Source organism: Condylura cristata, unplaced genomic scaffold (genome assembly GCF_000260355.1).
Source record: "Condylura cristata isolate star-nosed mole 26May11 unplaced genomic scaffold, ConCri1.0 scaffold00022, whole genome shotgun sequence".
NCBI lineage: Eukaryota > Metazoa > Chordata > Mammalia > Eulipotyphla > Talpidae > Condylura > Condylura cristata.
In genome coordinates this window covers 11,323,597-11,343,888 of record NW_004567123.1, presented here as the reverse complement: position 1 = coordinate 11,343,888, position 20,292 = coordinate 11,323,597, and the positions used below count along the sequence as shown (strand labels likewise).

The 20,292-nt window shown below is 37.9% G+C and overlaps 1 long non-coding RNA gene across 1 annotated transcript in view; it reads right to left on the bottom strand.

The window, feature by feature from the left end:
- Nucleotides 1–20,292, bottom strand: part of LOC105853954 — a 310,503-nt gene that overhangs the window by 98,288 nt on the left and 191,923 nt on the right. The window contains exon 3 of the long non-coding RNA XR_001145691.1: nt 8,332–8,376. This is a non-coding gene — a long non-coding RNA (uncharacterized LOC105853954). The remainder of the gene's footprint in view (nt 1–8,331; nt 8,377–20,292) is intronic.

The following is a 20,292-nucleotide window of genomic DNA, read 5'->3' as shown; positions in this document are numbered from 1 at the left end:
AAAACCAGTATGTATCACTTCACTTATGGAAGTTTCTGGGAATACACATGTGTGGGTTCTGAAGTGAAGATGGTAATTCCTTAGGCCAGCTCTTTTATCAAGTTTTCCTAGTTGATGTAGATACTCATAAAGTCTAAGAACCACTGACTCAATGCTAAGGTTTACACCATTCTGGAAAGGGGAGTTGTATTTAAGGGAAATACATTTTCTTTTTATTGTAGTTACTTGACAATATCATATGTCCGTCAATAGTCTTCAAAGACAGAAATTCTTTGCTCTAATCAAAACTATCAATTCTCTTAACACATGCTAGAAAATTCAGAGAAATTCTTTGTTAACAGTCTAGGTACCGGACTGAGTGCGAGGGGTGGAGAGGAATAACACAGACTTGTTCCCAGGAGCTCACTATCTTATTGGGGAGACAGACATGTAAACAAAATAAATGAAGTATTGTCAGAAGAATGTATAAGGTCCTGTTCCAGCCCAGGAAGAGAATGACTAACTCTGCCTGGAGGGTGGGAGGAGAGGCAGTGGAGGTTTTCCCAAAAATGCGAGGTTGGAAGCCAGACCCTGGTGTGGAGGAGCAACTTGCCTCCTGGCATGGGGAGGTACAGGTGGCTTGGCAAGGAAGTAAGAAGATTCCAGACCTAGGAGAAGCTGTGTGCCTAGACTCAGACCATGACCTTTGGGCAGTTCTGAATAGTGGAGACAGAGGTTGTTGGGGAGGGGGGGTTGAGGATAAATGAAAGAACCTGTAAACCTCAAGAAGGAGAACTTGGCCTTTGTAGGACATGAGCACTTAATGCAGGACTTTCTCCTGCCTCTGAACTTGAAGAACCTGCAGTTCTGCATACAACATTCTTGCTCAAGTCCAGTAAGCTTCTTTCAAGAACTAGAACAAGTCAATGTTTCTTGTGATTTTGCAGCTTCAGATGAATACTAATGATAATTTGTGTTTCCAGGGAGTTTTATAATTTTTTTTTTTTTTTTAAATGGTAATTCCTTAGCCAGCTCTAAGAACCACTGACTCAATGCTCGTACAGAACTGGGGTACAGGCCAGAGATGCGGCAGGTGAGAGGATTCACCAGAGACAGAGTGGGGTGCAGAACAGGCAGATCGACGAAGTACACTGCTGAGGGGAGCAGCAGGCGGGTCATGAGAGGTCTGCCACGCCATGTGGTCACCTCCGGGGCAGGCGGGGATCGAACTCATGCGGAAGTGGTTTAAGCTTCTTTGTGCTGTGCTTTAACCTGCTGCGCCACCAGGGAGGGCCGGGAGTTTTATAATTTAAGAGAAAATGAACTATTATCACATAGGCTTCTCAGGGCCTCATGGTAACCACACAAAGTAGGTGTGATTACCTCAACTCTCAGAAGAGATTACTTTGAAAATTTAACTTTCCAGCATCACACAGGTTATACTGTAGTAGGTCTCAGAATCAATCACACAAATTTTCTGTGATTTTTCTACAACAGACATAGATTTACTGAACAAAAGTCCAACACACAAATATATACAAATAGAGGTCAACAAAACATACCATGAAATAACCTAGAAAATGATTTATTTGTCCCAATAGGTGATCTAGGGCTAAGATCACAGCAAATAAACAAGTTAGTTACTCAGCAATAGAAACTGAGATTTTAGCATCTGAAGTACAGGTTACTTCTTGTTCACTTTGCATCCTCCTGAAGTTTATCTGGACACATCAGATTACCTTTTCTCCCATTCCCTTATATCAAGATTCAGATTGTTTCCACCTGGGACCATCTTTACTTAGGGCTACAAGGTTGTCCTGGCATCTCCCAGCCTACCAAGGTTGGTCGGATTTTGTAGCTCTTTCTCATTCTGTCTTCTGACTCAACTACGTGACATGTTTTGGCCAATGAGATGTTGACAAGCCTGTGAGTCCTTGCCCACCCTTGCATTGCTGCCATCTGACACCCACGTGCTATGTTTTTAACACTTGAATACTGAGTGCTGTGTGACAATAAATATGTCCATTATTAATTGACTGGAGTGCTTGTGTGTGACAAGTGGGAATGTGAACAAAGAACTTTTTGTTCTACACGGCTTTGTACAAATAAATATCAGTTACTTATCATAGTTTAATTATCATGCTAATAAACACCACATCTAAGTATCTATATTATTCAATTGGTATTCTAAGACTCAGGAATGGCAGATGCAACCTAATGAAGACTGGTGAAGGCTAGGCATGTTGTGAATTGTTTAAAAATTCCATTAGCCAGACAAAATGAATTATGCCTTACCATAGATTCTTTAGATAGATCACGGTAGCTTTGAAAAATAAGTTGAAATAAGTGAGAATTACTCTTCCAGAACTTCACTGCTAGCTCACAATCAGCTCTTACGCCAAATTTCATAACACATTTGGGCATTAATTTAGCAAAAGCAGTTCTTACAATTTGTCAATAAATTTAATGTTTCAACTTTATTTTTAGTGCCATGACCACTCCTTGCATAAATGCTCTTTTCAGTTGTACATCCTTTTTGGAAATGGGCTTTGGATAACCAGTTATTCTTTAAGAGCAGCTGGATATAGTATCACTTAGGAATTGAACCTGATATGGGTAAAAGGCATTCATTCTAACTCAATTCAAATTCTTTATTTATGTATGACTAGGAATGCCTCTAAAATAGAAATAGTGGTCCCTCCTTCATGGTGCAGTGGGTTAAAGCTTAGCACTATGAAGCTATCCACAGCCACTGCAGCACGAGTTCAATCCCCAGCCAGGGAGGTGACCCACATGGCACAGCAGATCTCTCCTGTCTCCTCCTCTGCTCCCCTGTCTGTACCCCAGTTATTGTATGCATAAATAAATCTAAAAAAAAAATAGAAATTGTTTTAAATTTTATTCATTTCTGGCCTTAAGCTCCCTGGTTGATAAACTGCTCCTTCCTCCAATATTTCCCATATTCAGTATACTAACTAAAATACATGATAGCAGTGAGACAAGTTTATGGCAGCTGCCTGGCAGTATAGCACTCTCTAACAATGCTAACTTATCACTCCTGGATTGTTGTTGATGAGGCTGACTGGCCTATCTGTAGCGGAAAAACTGAAACTGAGAAGCACTTGGTATAACAAGGCCTATACAGGGGTGCTTAGAGGCTTCGCAGAGATGGTAATCCCACATTACCAGGAAATGAAAAGATTATCCCTTGTCCTGTCTCCAAGTATTGTTGCTGTCTCTCTCCTGAGCTCTTTATCCTAACACTATTTTCATGGTGATCTGTTTGATAACATGGTAAATATATATATATAGATATAGATATATAAATATATAGTCTAGACTGGATACAGTCTCAAATTTCACAAGAAAAAAAGTCATTTAATGAAAAAGTCACTAGGTACAGGTCTGTTGTGGGTGGTGAATGTCAGGCTAGACTCCTAATGTCTGCTACATTTGGACAAATTACTTCAAAATGGGGACACATTAATTAAGAGAACTTCATCACCTGGCGGGCTTCTAGCCGCAGCATAAACTTCTTCCCCTGACAAGAAAGAAGTTTGTTTATGGGATTGATTGGACTGGAGCTTGTCGTATAGCTCACAGCCTGGGAGAAAACAGAAAGCTTTGTCTGGCTTTTGGATATACTCCCTTAGAGAGTCAAACTTTTTTCTCTGACCCATGGAGATGTGGTAACTTGTAGCTCCGCTAAACCAGGATTATGACTCCTACGCTGACATTAGCAATTGATTGAAATGCAGTTTCAGGGGAAGAGCAGGAAGAAATGGTAAGCGAACAATACAGCCAAGTTCATTGTGCTAACTCTGAGCTATAGCTCCCTGAGAACCAGGTGTGAATTGAATAGAAAGAATATTATTGGCTCAAGGTTCTACAGGGCGGTGTGGAAAGAAAGATGCAGGGTAGACCTGTCAAACTCATCTGACTCATTTCCCCCACTTGTTCTTAAAGTTAGGCCTTTTCTCCTTTCTCTCTCTCTCTCTTTCTCTCTTTTTTTTCCTGTTTCATAGGCAAATGTTTAGATTTCAGCAGGAAAAAACTAGCAAAATAGGGCTTCATATCCAGACAATTTAAGTTCCACCTCAAAAAAGAATGGAGAAGTAAGAAATGACACAGGCAGTAATAAAGTTTGGAAGAAGAAGAAAACAGATTGGGATAAAAAAAAATTGTACCCTTGTTTTGTGCTAGTCAATTGTACAGACTTTACGTTTATTAGTAGTACACATGTCTTTCAAAATCCCTGATTCTTAGGGATTATTGTCACTGTAGCCTACTATTCATCTTCAGATGAAAAACTGAAGATCAAGGTTTTTAAGTATGTTACCTGTGATTACCCTTGCAATAAATTATGGATATGGGGTTCAAGTTCATTCATTCAATCAAGCTCCTTCACCCTCATTTCTTTTCATCAGCTCTTTTCCTGACTTTAACTGTGTCTTACTTGCTTTGTTCACTGGGCTAATAATTATTAGGTAAAAGTGATGCTAGATACTATGTGGCAGATTGCTGGCATTTTCTGTTTTCTCTCCAGTGCTTTTATCTTTTCCTCTCCCTTTTCTTGTTTTGGGGGGGGGGACTTTCTGAAAATCTTGCTCACATTGCTTGCATGAGCCTGATGAGCCCGACTCCAGTCTCTGACTCTGGAAGCAATAATGTATCCCTAACCACAGTCAGTTGTTCAGAGTGGGAGTGACCAAATCAATGTCACTGAGCGGCAGACTGAAGTTTCTCCAAAACTATTAAGAAGGGGAAACATTTTCTTTTAGGGTACCTACGGTAGTAGAACTCAAGTCTGAACTGGTTTCAGCCATTTTTCTTTCTTTTTCTTCTTCTTTTTTAAAAGATCTACTTATTCATACAGAACTGGGGTACAATCCAGAGGTGCAGGGGCAGAGAGGCTTCACCTGAGACAGAGAGGGGAGCAGAACAGGCTGACTGACGAAGTACATTGCTGAGGGGAATAGGGCGGGTCAGGAGTTGTCTGCCACGCCATGTGGATCACCTCTGGGCCGGGGATCAAACTCAACCCTGAAGCAGCTGTGGCCAGCTTGCAGTGCTATGTCCTAACCCGCTGCACCACCAGAAAGGATCCCCAGCCCTCTTTCTGGCAGAAGGCAAGATGTTTTCTGAAAACAAAGTTGATGTGAAAGAAAGCCAGGCCAAGAATTGAGGAGAAAAATTATTTGTATAGCTGAATCTGGACTTGAAACTGCAACTCGAACACCTAGCTTAACAGTTACATCAGTCCAAAATGTTCTTTTTACAGAATAATTTAAGTTTTATGTCTTATTTGCAAGAAAAAAATGCTTAGCCATTTCACATTTACTATTTATATTTTTTATTTTATGAAGATTGTGTTCCAGTTAAGAGAGAAGTAATAACCAAATAACCACTGAAATAAATGTTTTAAAGACTCATCAGTGCTCTAAGGAAAAGGACATTGTTCTCTAAATGCATATAACAAAACTTTGCCTCAAAGGAAATTCAGTGAATCATTTCCTATAAAAATTACTAGCTATCCAAAAGAGACAGAGGTTAAGGAGACAGAGAACTGGATAATAGATGGTTTAGATAGATAGAAAAGAAGATGCAACAGGGATAATTTTATATTCAATAAAATGAATGAAGACTAAGATAATTGATAGAAGGGGAGGGTGGTTTGCGACAGGGTAGAAGGGTAAATAAGGAACAAACTTTCCATGCCTTATAGATATAAGAAGGAGTTAAATCTTTACCCGAACGTTAACAAGATTCAAGAGATACAGAAGCCATTACAAGTTTGTAAGCATGCTGACATGATTAGACTTGATTTTTGAAATCTGATGATGAAAACAAAGCAAGAGTAATCATGGTGAAAAAAGAAAACCAGTTGGAAGGCTATTACAATGGCCTGAGGAATATAATGGTAGCTTGGAGTATCAGTAGCTATAAAAAGAACTGAACTGGCTGGGGGGATATTTAGAAGATGAATCTGATCAGAGAAGGAGGTGAGAGGAAGGGAAGATAAGCAGCGATTCCTAGGCTTGTGCAACCTAGTAGAAGATGTTCTCTGTTAATGACATCAAGATCAACAGTAGAATAGAATCTAAGCCAGGGAGCTGAAGGAATGAATTCAAGCTCAATCCTGTTGAGTTACAAGTGCCTTTGAGATATGTAAGTGGAGATGTTGAGTAGGCAGGTAGAATTGAGACTCTATGTCTGGAACTTGGACAATGGGAACTTAGATAGAGAAAAAAATATGAGAGGCACTGATGTATAGATTGAGAGTAATTGAAGCTGTGGGTGTAAATGACACTGCTTAGGAAAAAGAGTGTAGAGAATGTTGAAAGACTAGGGATGAGCCCTGTGATACTCCAAAATGAAATGTCTGGTGTTCATAACAATATTCCAGAAGGAATAATTTTCATAACTGTTTAAAATGAATCCACATTAAACATTTCAGGGCATTTTAAATCATGGAAATAGGCAGATATTACAACTTGGCTCAATTTTTACATTGAGCTAGAGTCAACAAAATATCAAAATCTCATCTGGCATATTGCTAACCTTGATAGGCTAATACTAAAATTCATATGGAAATGTGGGGAATCCAGAATAATCAAAGAAAAATTAAAAAAAAAAAGGAAGACACACACTTTCCTATTTTAAATATTACTACAAAGCTACAGAAATCTAAATATGGTCTTATCATGGAGGATAGGTGTAAAAATCAAAGGAGCAGAGCTGAGAATCCAGTATAAACTCTAGCATTTATAGTATATCAATTTTAACAAGGTGGCCAAATAGCTTGATAACGAAAAGAATGAGCTTCTCATCAAGTGATATGATGATGACTGTATGTCTAAACAGAAAAGAAGGAATTTATAACCCTCCTCTCATACCATACACAAAAATATCTCATGAAAAACTCAACTTGATAAGCATGGTGTTATACATGATATCACGAGTATTTTAATAAAAGGACACCGAAAATGTGATGTAACCATAATTAAAACGTTTCATGTATCAAACTAATAAAAGAAAAAGTGAAACACAATCTGTAGTCTGAGAACATATTTTCAAATCATCTATTCAATTTGCACTTGTACCCTGATTATATGAATAACTTTTGCAACTAAATAATAATAAGTCAAACAATTCAATAATAAAATGGGCAAAGGATTAAGTATCATTCTCCTAAAAAGACATACAAGTAACCAACAAGTACATAAAAAAAATGTTCAATATCACAAGTCTAGTTAAATGCAAATCAAAACCTCAAGATAACTCATATAAATTAGGTTGGCTATCATTGAAAAAAAAAAGACAAACAATAGCAAGTGTCGGTATAAATGTAGAAAATTGGAGTGCTCAGACACTGTTGTGGGAAGGTAAAATGGTGCAGGCATATTGAAAAACAATTTGGAACTTCTTTCAAAGGTCAAACATGTTTTACCATTTAGTTTAGCAACTCTACTCAGAAATGTAGCCCCAAGTGAAATGAGAACGTAAGTCCACACAAAATTTTATACACTTGTATGCATAGCAGAAGTATTCATCATAACTAAACAGATAAACAAAATGTGGAGCTATCTATACAATGGAATATTATTTGGTCATAGAACATAATGAAATATCTGTACATGCTACAACATGAATAAATCTCAAAAATAGTATGGCAAATTAAGGAAGTCAGTAAAAAAAATGAACACATATCATATGACTCCCTTTATGGTAATGGTACACATACATAATTTATTTATATGTCTATAAAAAAGAATCATTTGCACTGCCATAAGTTCCTCATAGCATGCAGCATTGTAAAATGCCTTTGTATAAATTTACAAACTAGATCAAAGTTATGAAAGACCTAGAAGGCTCCCACTTAGTATGGAAATCAGATAATTCAGAAACTCATCTCGAAGCACAGATATTCCTTCACATCAATTACTTCTACCAATTCCTTATGTTGTGTAACAAATCAACCTAAAACTTAATTATTTAAAAGCAATATCCATTTTTTAAGCTCATGATGCTTGGTCTCGACTTAGGAGGTAGCTGTTTCAGTGTTAGCTGAGCTCATTTATAGATCTGTGACCAGATGCTCAGGGATCTGACTTAGAAAGGCTTCAGAGTCCACCTCTGCTCCATGAGGTCTCTCATCCACACGGACAAACCATTCCAGCTCACATCCCAGTTCACATCCTCCAACAAAATAGTCTGAGCTTGTTCACAAAGTAATGGCAAGAGGGAGACACACCTTTGAAACTTTTGTAGCATTGCTTCTACAATATTCTGCTGGCTAATGCATGTCACAGACCAGTTCAGATTAAAAATGATGAAAAAAATACATTTTACCTTTTATCATAAGGAGCTCCAGTCATGCTGCAAGATGGTTTGTCACTGTGAACGAAACAGAGTAGAATCATTGCAAAGGGCCACCTTGATAGCCACCAATCAACCATGATGGTCTTTAATGACACTCTTCTTCACCCTAAGACTTACCTAATTTTACAGTTGTATGTTGATTAATGTATTTAGCTATAAATTTCTAGTTCCTAATAGATGAAATTTGCATAGAGGCCAAGGTGATGTTGACTTTTATTCAAATTGGATGTTTGCTCCTAGCGCTTTTTTTTTTTTTGGCATATAGTGGGCATTGAGTGAATGAATAATTAGTTACCCCTGGCTAATTCACCAGGTTGATGCAAGCACTGGAAATAAAGTGTTGGCAAGCTGACCTAGACAGATAGTGTTATTCAGCATTTACTGAGAAAAGTTATGGCTGGTAAACATTCAAATATCTATACTACCAATTGCTGAAAAGGTCAAGATGTCTGAAGACAATTCATAGAACATTTATCAGTTTAGTACAGTTTGGAACATTCTCAAATGTTTGGGAATGAGGCTAAGGGTACTGTAGGCCCACCTGTGTACATGATGGCTATCAGCAACTGAAAATATTGTTTAAAAACATAACTGCGTGGGATGCCCACTCTGACATTTTGAGTCAATAGCCTGGAATGGGGCCATGCATGAAAGCTCAAGACTGCCAGTTGGTTTCCAGGTTCTTTGCACTCCCATGAACGGCTCTCTGCAGCCCTTCCATCTACCAGCACCAACCAGTCTCAGTGTACTAACTTGACATACTCACTTTTTTGTGTTTCTGAGGTTTCAGTTTCCTTTGCAAGGCACCATACCTCAGAGGTTGGGCTGCAGATCTCCAAAGGGCCTTTATGCACGCTTGTACATGCTAAATAGCCAATTTCTCATTCTTCCCCCAGTGCTAAGAGAGGGCTTCCTGCTTTACTTCCCTGTTTTGCCACTTCATACCTCTCAATTTCCTATGTTGGATACTTTATGTGAAAATAACTGGTCTGACTTTGGTTTTCCTTACAGGGCTTGACTGATGTGCACATTAATCTCCAAATGCATTCTACCTTCTTATGGCTCTCCCCACACAATTCCCACCACCCAGCTCTTCTATGGAGGCTTCTAGTATTTAGAGAAAATCCTTTCCAGTTTCACTTCTTAGTACACACATGGATTGTTTAGAAATCTCCACCCAAAAGGATGTCTCTGCACACTCTGGGCCCAAAGTATCCCTCCAACCCTTGTGGGACATGTTGCACATATATGACATTTCCAACAGCAAACATTTGCATTTAAGATATTAGAAACTCATCTGTTTGGCTTTCACAGGTGGACCCAGATGCATGAAGAGGAAAAAGGCAAATTTCTTTCACTTGTTAGGGGCTTTGAAGGACAGTGAAAGATGACTGAGATCCCTACCCTATTGGGGTTTGGAACAAGAGTAATTACATTGGCCAATGGCAGGAAAAATCTCACCCTCTTCTTACAGCATGTTTGATTCTGCAGTGAAAAATGGTAGAACATGATCCCAAGTATTGTGTTTTGATAAAGATTTCATGACCTTTTAAAGTCCTACAACACTCTATTAGGCAAAGGTACGATATAGTTATTCTTCGTGCCAGAAGATACTTCCTAGGGATCAATGTTTGATGAAGGCTTTGGGTTTGGAAATAAGACACAAAAGGACAACTAAGACTTATTTTCCAATTTTCACATCTTTTAAAAAACATAACCATAAACAACTTCTCAGCTTCCTAATGTCTCAGTTTACCCATTTGTAAAATATTTTTATATCATAAATATTACTCTATGGATTCTTGAACCTAACCCATACCCAATATGAAAAGATTCTTTATGAAAAAAAGAATCTTTTAAAGTCTCCATCAGCCCCCATTTGATCAAAATTACCTATATTATAGGGCCTACTTCAATTGCTATTTCCTCAAGAAAATTTTTAGGTATCAAAAGTTTTGAAGCACCTACTTCAACAGAATACTTAATCATAATGATTCTGTCTACCAGCGTTCATTTCTTTCTACCCTCACTTGTTGTTTCATGTTGATGTGTTATATCCCTACCAAACTATAAGTGCTTTGATATAAGAATAACTAGCAAGCATAGAAAATAACATTAATAAGAATGGCTGATGAGACTTACCTTGACTTTACATATTTTTGTCTTACTAAAAATTAGTTTTAATGAGAAATAAAATAATATTCCTATTTTAAACATGATCAATCAGGAATTGAGAAAGTTAATTTTTTTTGTCATTCAGATATCTGGAGAGAGCAAGAAGAAATCAAAGCTTACTTGTATGATTGCTGAAGCTTCTTCATTTGCCTAATATGCAATACTGTCACCACAATGCCTAACACAATGCTTTGCACAAAGGAGGTGGTCCATAAATATTACATTACGTACATGATGAATTGTTTTTGCTTTTTATCATACAGGATTGTTACCAAGTGATTTGGCATGACTGGGGCTGGAAACAGAAAATGAGAGACTAGGACTTCAACTCTGATTCAGACACTAAATTCCTGTGCAGAAATAAATAAACCTTTTACTTCTACTGAACATATTTTGCTCATTTTGGACAGATGAGAAATTTAATTATCTGTTGACTCTACCTTATAAGGCTGGTAGGAATAATGATGGCTGTTACTATTTATTGGGAACTTTCTAGGAGATAGGCACCCTACTGGGTATGTTACACAAATGACTACTTCAGGGCACAGGGTGGTTACGACTTCCATTGTACATGATGTGACAGACTCAGAGAGGATAATTAATAATCAGGGTCACAATCAGGATTATTCCACATATTTTGACACCATGTCAACAATTTTTATGCCAAAAAATGTAAAAGCATTTACCCCACAGACTAAGAAGAATATTTACAAGTATTAACACCAACATACAAACAGTTAGTGTTTAAAATTTATCACCATTTAGAGTCCCCAAAAGGGATTTCCAACCTTTTTGAAAACAAGAACCCCCCCTTATTTTCCAGTTGCTCCTTCTTATCTATAAAAGCTGAATATCAAAGTAATTGAAAGTAATGTGATTCTCACGGTCAAAAATTACCTACATGGTTTGATTTTAAACTAGAGAGAATATAAAGGGCAGTGAGGACTTATGGCTAAGGGTTCAATGCCTGGTCTTCTTTATTTTCTTCCTTCTAAAACCTCAGTAATGACTCACCAAGTAGCTTAACTGAAGTCATTTTAACAACAAGGAAAGAGGAATAAAAATCTGAGATCTTCAACTGAAAATACCAAGTTCCTTTTGCCTGTAAAGTCAATAATTAATACATACAGTACACTAGTATATTAGGGTTGTTCCACAAAGTTCCACAAACTGGGTTCTTCAAGCGACAGAATTTTTTTTTTTTTCATATATATTGAGGCTGGGATTCCAAAGTCAGATCTCTTTGAAACTTGTAAAGGAATCCTTCCTTGCCTCTTCCTGGTGTTTAGTGCTTTTGTGACTATCTTTGACATAATTAGGCTTGTTTCATAACTTCAATTTCTGCCCTTGGCTTCACTGGAAAATTTCCCCTATATCAGTATTGTAGTCACTTGGTTGTCTTCTCTAAAGAGCACCAGGTAATATTGGAATGGGATCCTATCTCACCCCAGTATGCATTCACTTTCATTTGACAAGTTATCTTAGCAGTGGTCCTATTTCTAAATAAAGACACAGGGGTTAGGAAATAAAACAATAACCTAGTTAAATGCATTTTCTTCCAGTAAGTATAGCAGATACAAAGTTTCTCATCTTGGGGCCTCCCTGGTGGTGCAAGGGGTTAAAATGCAGCACTATGAAGCTATCCAGGCCAATGTAGCACGAGTTCAATCACAGGCCATGTGACGCGGCAGACATCTCCTGTCTTGCCCCCTGCTCCCCTCAGCAGAGTTCTTCTGTCAGTCCTCTTGTTCTGTTCCCCACTCTGTCTCTTATGAATCCTCTCGTCCCTGCACCTCTGGCCTTTACCCCAGTACTTGTATGCATAAATAAATAAGTTTTAAAAAACTTTCCTCCTCTTGACCATCAACTCAATATCCATACTACTAGACATCGCTGGAAGTAAAGCTGAGACAATATGATGAGGTCCACTTTTTGTAGACTATTTTGTTCAAAGACAAACTTGAACAAAAGCCAAATATGTAAAACTAAAAAAAAAATAATAATTTTTTTCTTTAAATTCCTCAGATTTTTGCCAATAGCAGAATCTTCTGAAACATACGACTCTCTGGAGTCCTCGGCACAGAAACATGAGTTGTCTTTTAAACTCATGTGACTGGGAAATCAGAGTGAAGGCTAGTATTCTCGTCTGAACATGAAACAATATTTTTTCTTCCTTTTTTGCAGCGTCCTCCCTCAACTGAAATAAAGTTAAGGGGTGATGGACTTCCTGAATAATCTGTTCATTACTGACCTTCTGTGGGTCCTTAAATAAGAATCTAAGTATTAGAAACAAGCTCTTAAACTTAGTCCTTCCCCTCTCCAGAATCTTGCCTAACAGGATATGTTCTTTTTCATTTAACAATTCTTGCCAGTAGCCATATGAATTTTTGCCAAAGCCAGAATTCTGGTCATTGCATTTATCGAAGATTTAAAAAGTATGTAAGAAAATAAAAAACAGAGCATAAGGCATGAAGATCTGTGACTCAGTTCTTTTACTCCTACTTTCCTTTGCAAATCTTTGGTACTAGAACAGCAGTCACCTTGAAGGTTTATAGCACATCTTTTTAGCAGAAACCTCCCTCCGCATATCTCATGGATTTTCTAAGGTTACCATTTAGTCAGCAGACTTATTTGGCCACACAGAGTCCAAAGATCCCTTCTGGTTATACCTGAGACAGAAAATATTTATAATTTGTCCTAAGCTTTAAGTTAAGTGTGTTTAATAAATTCATCAGTGAAGCAAAGGATTCTGTTCTGTATTTCTCTGTTCTATGAAAAGCATTAGAGAAAGTAGTTGGGTGAGAAATTAGCAAAACAAGCAATACCAAAGTTTTTATTTTTTTTAAGATGTATAGAAATATTTGAGTAGTGTGTTAGTTCAGTGTTTCTCTAATGTCACTTGAATCACCTCAGGTTTTGTTAAAATGCAGATTCTGATTAGCAGCTTTGGGGGAAGATCTGAAATATGCATTTCAAGTAAGGCCCCGGGTTATATCCCCCAAAATGTGTTGCTCATCTCTTGGATAGTTTATGCTTTTCCCACCCCAGTGATGTCAGGTTTGGCCATGTATGTTTCTTTGGTCATGTTTCTTTGGAAATAGAAGAGCTAAGTGTTGTTTCCTAGCAGAGGCTTGATGAGCTAGTATATACCTTTCCATGACTTCTTTTCATTCGACAGTGAAACTGGTTGATGATCAAGATAGATGTGCCTCAATTAGGCTGGGTGAGAGAATAAAGACCAAAACCCACAGAAGAAAAGATTGACCAAATGGGTGAGGCTATATAAATTGACAACTTAATTTATGTAGATGACTGAGCTTTGTAGCTATTTGCTACTGCTATATAATCTAGTCTGTTCTGACGGATAAAAGCTATGCCACGTGTCTTAGCTATGCTGCATTGGATTTAAAGAACTATTTTCCATTAAACATTTGGCTGGGGACTTTGATAAATCGTTAAGGAGATGGATAGCATCCATGCTAGCAAAATAATGTGAACTTGTACCTAATACCACTTAAAAATGATTAAAATGGTGAAAAATAATAGTAGTGACTAATAGTCAAATAGGGGCAGTATCAATATGAAAATAGAAATTTGACTTGGCCATTTGGCTGACATTTATACATTTATACTTTTGACAAGTGGAGCAATCGAAGCAATGTACTAAAAAAAAAAAAAGATGAAAACATGGTGGGAAGGAGAGGCAGAGATTTGTTAAAGAGAGAGTGCTTGGTTTTCCCAAAACTCCATGTCTACTGTCACTTCTGCATTGCAATTTCATTTGGTGATAGCTTGCTAGTAAAGTAAGATTTAAAAGGGCAGCCTAGGCAATTTATATCTTTCTAATATCTCACTGCAAAAAGAGGTTTCCTACAGTAACACTATTATTGCTGATAAAACCTACTATTTATTAAGTTCTACCTTAGCTTCAAAATATCAGTTAGCATCATCATTGTAATCATGTTATGTGGGTATTCTTACTTTTTTGACAGGTATGAAAATTAAGTTGATGAACTCTCTGGTCACAAAGAGACTGTCCAAACAATAGTACATATAATGCATAGCTAGTGTTCCTGTGCTATGGGGAGTGGCTGCACAGTGATAATCCTTAACTCTGCTAGGACTCCTATGGTAACACCTTCTACTCCAGTAAGGCCCACCATTTTATAATTAAAGGAGCTTGCAAACATATGTTCTAGGTAAGCAAACATTACAGGGGCAAGAGAAGTGTCCTTCTAGGACTAAGACAACTTAGGAAATATGAAAAAGAAAAGATGGCTGGGCGAGGACTTGGAAACCCACTGAATCAGACACAGACACATTCCTTCATGGTTTAAACAAAATAAAAGAAGCTAAGAAAGCACCAAAGATATGACCTTAATCCTCCAAGGAGCTCAATTGTAGAGTTGCTTTGGGTCTCTCCAGTTTCCGTGAGAAAATATTGGCTGGCAGGGCCCCCTCATGAAAGAGAAATGACCCTTTGTGTGAAACTTAAAGCATTTCTAATTTGAAAGCAAACCTAATTGCACATGCTACATATACACACACCATGTGGAAATAATAAATGTATTTATGATGGTAATGTTTGCTTCATTTACTATGCTAGGAGTTTTTCCAAGGGATGGAAACAATTGTTAGGGTGGCATTAAATATTTAACTTTTTCTTTATTCTTCTTTTTCTTAGTATTTTTTATTAACACATATTTAAAAATGTAACTACCACACAGGAAGACATATGACTGCTGATTTACAGGGGTGCTAGTTAGTTTAAAAGGGAGAAATTAGTCTCTGGAAATAGAGGCAATATCAGAATATAATACAATGAAAGCTGAAGTTTGACTTTTCTTGAAAATTTTGAGATCTGTGGAACTTAGCCTTCAGTTCTAACTTGAGATAGAGGGTGGTGTATGGGAACAGTGATTTAACTTAGTGGGTGGTTGTCTCCTGAAGTTGTGGTGAAATGGCCTTAACTTATCATAATGAGATTGGAGAAAGGCCAATCTTGCCCACACTCTTAGCAGGAACATGTAAATCCATTTGGAAGTACCCATTCATCTATGAAATTTCTGAATTCTATTTTAAAATGTCACAAAATCTGGTTAGGATATGAATCTTGTACTGTTTAGCTAATGCTACATCACAAACCATCTTAAAATTCTGTGGCTAAAAATATAAGCACTAAATATGATTGTCCATAATTGGGTTGACTGTCAGTTGTAGACCCACCTCATCTGGGCTTTCTCATGTGTACAATCCATTATGGCTCACAAAGACAGTCCTGCTGATATTGCTTTGCCTCTATTATGTTTTGGTGGTTGACTTGTGGTTGAGTGGTCATGGATCATCTCAGCTACGCTCTATGTGGCCTTATTTTTAATTTGAATAGCTCATGCTCATCATGGTGCATGATGGTTCCAAGAATGAGTAACTCTTCCTCCTTTTGACATACTGCCTTCCCTCCAAGCATCTCTACACACACATATTGATTGAAAATGATTGAGTGTTGAATAAGCAATTTTTTAGCAAAAAAAAAAAAAAGGATAAATGAACAGGACATAGCTAAAACTCATGAATAGGCAATTTTAACATTATTTGCATAGAGAAAAAAATAGACACAATTATCAGAAGAGAAAATTTAAACAAGTTGTTCACCAAAACTGAGCTAACAATCATGTGCAAAACACAGTACCAACACTTGCAACTACACACTGCTCTCAGTCTACATGGGGGATCTACAAAATTTGTTCTCAAATGGTATCAAAACATTTTGAAAATTTCACAAAGTTAGGGTTAAGTTTATGGCTATTGTTAGGGTTTAAGCGATGTATAGTTGGGCCAGAAGTTATAGTAGAACAGGGCTTACCTTTAAATTGATGATTAACAGATCTAGATGGAGCATTATTATGTAGAGTTAATTTGGATTAGTGATAGGTTTATGACTTTGCAAGCTTGACGGTTAGTCTGAATATTAATGTTAGAGTTAAGACTAAAACTGATAGAGGTCTATGCTAAGAGTTGGCTCTGGAGTTAAAGGTAGAATCAAAGTTAGGAGTAGGTTTAATATTTGGCTTACTGTTGAGTTAAGGGAAGTATATGGATTAAGATTACGATATATCAATACACCAGGCAAAGATAAGAGAGTGATGGAAGGAAAGGGGTTAATGGAAAAAGGGATGAAAGTTTAGGGTAAGAGAAAATTGAACGGAGGAAGTTTTGGAAGAAGAAAAGTAGAGCCTGATGGAATTAGATCTCAAGGGAGCTCTAGATCAAATGATGGATTATCAGTGATCTGAAGTGTCTTATTCTCCATTCCTCCTCAACAACTGATTCCAATGAGTATTCCATTTTCAAGGATAAAAAGAATAAAATGTGACAACAAAGCAATCTACAGGCCTTCTCTGATGCTGCAACAGGTGAAAGCATAGTATTGCAAGCTAGCAGCAGCAGCTTCAGTGTGAATTCCATCCCTGGCATAGAGGTGATCCATAGGACAGACCTCTCCTGTCTCGCCTGCTGTTTCCCTCAGCAATGTACTTCGTCAATCTGCCTTTTATGTCCCCCACTCTGTGTCTGGCGAATTCTCTCACCAGCCCTGCACTTCTGACCTGTACCCCAGTTTTGTATGCATAAGTAAATAACTCTTCTTTTTAAGATTTATTTATTTGTACAGAACTGGGGTACAGGCCAGAGATGCGGAGGGTGAGAGGATTCACCAGAGTGGGGTACAGCACAGGTAGATCGACGGAGTACACTGCTGAGGGGGGCAGCGGGCGGTCAGGAGAGGCCTGCCTAGCCATGTGGATCTCCTCCGGGGCAGGCAGGGATGGAACTCATGCGGAAGTGGCTTAAGCTTCTTTGTGCTGTGCTTTAAACCGCTGCGCCACCAGGGAGGGCCCAGTAAATAATTCTAAAAAAAAAAAAAAGAAGAAGAAGAAATCGACAGACTGGAAGGACTAATGTACACAAAACACTTCCAATAAAGGACTAACCTGCAAAATATATGAAAAATTCATATTATTTAACATGTAAACACCCAATTTAAAAAAAAATGGACAAAAGATCAAAACAGACAGGTCTTCGAAGAATACATATTATGGCCCCAAAACACAGGAAAAATATTCGACATCATTTATTATCAGGGAAATGCAAATCAAAACTACACTGAGCTATCACCTCACACCTGTGGGAAGAGCCCACAACCAAAAGACCAGAAACAACAGGTGTTGGCAAAGGTGAAAAGGAAAAAAAAAAAACTCATTTTCCTCTGGTGGGAAAGGAGGTTGGTTAGTTCCTATGGAAACAAAATGGACTTTTCCCTAAATAGTAAAGATACATCTATCACGTGATCTAATAATTCTACTCCTAGGAAACATAACTGGAGAATTGTGGCAACCACAGATGGAACAAAGTAGGGAAAGAGTTAATTAGATGGTGAAGGCTTATTTGTGCCTGCAAAAGGGTGTGAACCTGTTTGTATAAGTCTTAAGCAGTGTTGTAAAACAAAAGTAACACAATTGTTAAAAAAAAAAAGTTAAAAAAAATAGCACAATTGTTAAAAAAAAAAAAGAAGAAAGAAAATCTGGTGTATCTACTCAATGGAATGCTAATCAACTCTTAAAAGAGAAGAAAGTGGGCCCTCCCTGGTGGTGCAGCGGGTTAAAGTACAGCACTAAGAAGCTAAAACCACTTCAGTGTGAGTTCGATTCCCAACCCCGGCGGTTACCCACATGGCACCACAGACCTCTCCTGGCCCACCTGCTGCTCCCCTCAGCAGTGTATGTACTTCATTAGTCAGCCTATTCTGCTCCCTACTCTGTCTCTGATGAATTCGCTCACCGCTCCTACACCTCTGGTCTGTACCCCAGGGCTGTATGCATAAATAAATAAATCCTAAAAAAGAAAAGAGAAGGAAGTGTGACTTTTGTGAGAGTATTGGATAGAACTTGAGGTGCTTGTGCTGAGTAAGCCAAAAAGTGAATGACAATGACAAGGTGGTTTCCCTCATATGTGGAATATAAATAACCAGAGAAAACAGTGGCAAACACAACAAAAACAACTCTGAGACAATTAACAAAGGGGTGTCAGCAGTGGGTGGAGAGGAGGCAAAAAGGAGAGAGAGTGTGAAACAATGTAGTGGTAGAGCAGTTTTAATGGTTGGAAGAGTAAACCTTGTGTGCATGCCAGGTGGGAAGCTGTACTCCTGAAATAACCCAGCCACGTCAGCGAATGGTGAACTCATGAAATTAATTAAGAACGTGGAGATTGATTTTATTGTTATGAAGTGATAGTGATTAAGGCTTTGGAGGTAGGCATTTAGGTTTTATGTCTTTAGCTAGGTACTCCGGGACAAAATCTGAGATATGTGTGTGTGTGTGTGTGTGTGTGTGTGTGTAAAATTAAAAAAAGACATCTAATGCTCACTGTCTTCACAAAAATTAAATGTGATAGAGTATATCTCTCCACACCTGACTCCTATTATCTCTTGATGATAAATGATATTCTTCTTACTGTTGTTGCTATGTATTGAAAGTGGCTAAAAATAGTGGTGCTAAAATTATAAAATCTCATATACCCAATTATGGGGAAAAAATCAGCACCTATTAAAGGCTAACAGGACATGTGTCTATCAGTGTGTACATGTGAGTGTGTGTTTGCCCATTCAGGGTGAAGCTACAGCAAAAAGGTAGATATGAAGAAAAGTGAAAAGGAATAATTAAAGTGTTCCTTGAGTCCATGCAAGTGTCAGGAGGCCACGGAAACCCCACAGTTGAGAAGAATAAGGAAGACTCATGGGTACAATATGAGGTTGAGCACATGAAGAGTTACCTCTGACCAATATAGGTCTGTACTTACTGCACCCATAAAAGGTACTGACAAAAATCAAGAAATTCAAGTTAGCAGTATCAGAGCACAGAGGCCTGGAACATGAGGTCTTTCCCTAAAGCCACATCAACTAACATGGGCTACAGGGGACTAGACAGCCTCACGTAGATATTATCTGCTGGGCCCTCCCTGGTGGCGTGAGGGGTTAAAGCAGCAACATGGGCAGTTGATTCTACACTCACAATTCTGATGCCAAATCCCGTAAGTCTTTTAAAATGATAGAATATTCAAAAATATGGATAGTTTCTCTTTTCAAATCTCAGGCTTAGCCACAAATCAGACATAAGATATTCCTTGCTATTTTTGCAGTGGTATTCCAAACATGCTTAAGAATAGTCAAGTTTTGAAAAAGAGTGGAATACCAAACACATAAAGATAAAAGTTTATAGGTGAGTACCTACAGGGATTTTACCCCATGGTATCATGATACTAAAGGAACATTTGGATCAATTAATCGAGTACATCAGTTACCTGCCGTACCTACAGGTCCTATTAATATGTCCTAATATACCATCAAGCCTAATAGAAAAAACTTGGAATCAGGTTCTACAAAAGAAAAGAAAGGAAACTACAACAAAGTTTATTATAAACAATGGCAAAGTTACACCATGGAAATGTGTATTCAGTAGAGTAGAAGATGGTCAAGTAGGATAGAAAATATGGTTGATAAACACCTTCCCCATAGTTACAAAGTCCTACAAGAAAAGTGATGGTTTTGGGGTCTGCTGAAAACTTTTCTGTGTTTTTGGTGTAATGGAATATTAGGCTCAAACAAGCAAATATTTTTTCCCTTCTGAGGCAAATACCTCCCAGAGCTGTGGTATATATAACATCCTCTTGTTCAAAATCTGGGAAACTGGTTACTAAGTTAGT